Genomic DNA, 1056 nt, shown 5'->3' on the forward strand with positions numbered 1-1056 from the left:
AGATTCAGGTACTCTTTCTCGCCCTTGCTTTTCTTCCTGTGATCGTTCGGGGACGAACGATGGGTAAATTGGTATCTATTGTAACGACCTGTTTAGTCGATTCGAGCAGTAAGATTATTTTGATAAAAACTGACTGGGTCGACGGACCACGCAACGGACCGTCATGGTCACGACGAACCGGGATGGATTCCGTCGTCCCATACTTGTGAATTTTCTTCGGCTACTTTTCTCATTACCCTCGACGACAAGTAGGACGAACCGTCATAGGCACGACGGACCGTCGAGGGCCTTCGTTCCAAAACACTTAAATCTGATATCTGGGTACTGAAAATCGACTCTCTGAACTTCGCGACGGAACTGTAGGACGGACCGTCGTTGGCACGACGGACCGTCACAAATCTGCGACGGTCCGTCACAGGTTGCGTAACCCCAACTGGGTCGGATTTATGCTAAAAGTTTTAAAGGGGTGTTTTGGACTATTCATGACAAACTTTGTGAAACTAGTGGGGTAAGTTTAATAATTAATTTACTTGGAGGGTTAAAGGAGATAACCTTGGAATAAATAATGGGTTACTTTCATCATAATGAATTATATGATAATTAGGGTAAAAGAAAAAGAATCTGGAGAAGAAAAAGAAAAAGACAGAAAGGGAAGAACGAACGAGCGAGAGAGAGAACGAAGAGGAAAGCAAAAGGCATTGGGGAGATAGCTTGCTTGATCACGATTCTTCGGTGGAGGTAGGTTATGGTTTATGTCTATGTGATAGATAAACTCTAAATAGCGATTGATATGTATTGGGTGATATTGTAAAGTCTTCTATATACTTGATTGTGTGTTATATGTTGTGATCGTATAATTGTAGTGGTTAGAACGATGAGATTTTTGAAACTTTAATCTTTAATCCTCTCTATTAAGATGATGCTTGACATAAAGAAAGCTTGATAAACTGAAATAATGAGATAGATGGATCGGAGTGTCACGTTCCGACAGTAGGAATAATGGATCGGAGTGTCACGTTCCGACACGTAGGAATAATGGATCGGAGTGTCACGTTC

The sequence above is a fragment of the Solanum pennellii genome, chromosome 4 (assembly GCF_001406875.1).
Source record: "Solanum pennellii chromosome 4, SPENNV200".
In the NCBI taxonomy this organism is placed as follows: domain Eukaryota; kingdom Viridiplantae; phylum Streptophyta; class Magnoliopsida; order Solanales; family Solanaceae; genus Solanum; species Solanum pennellii.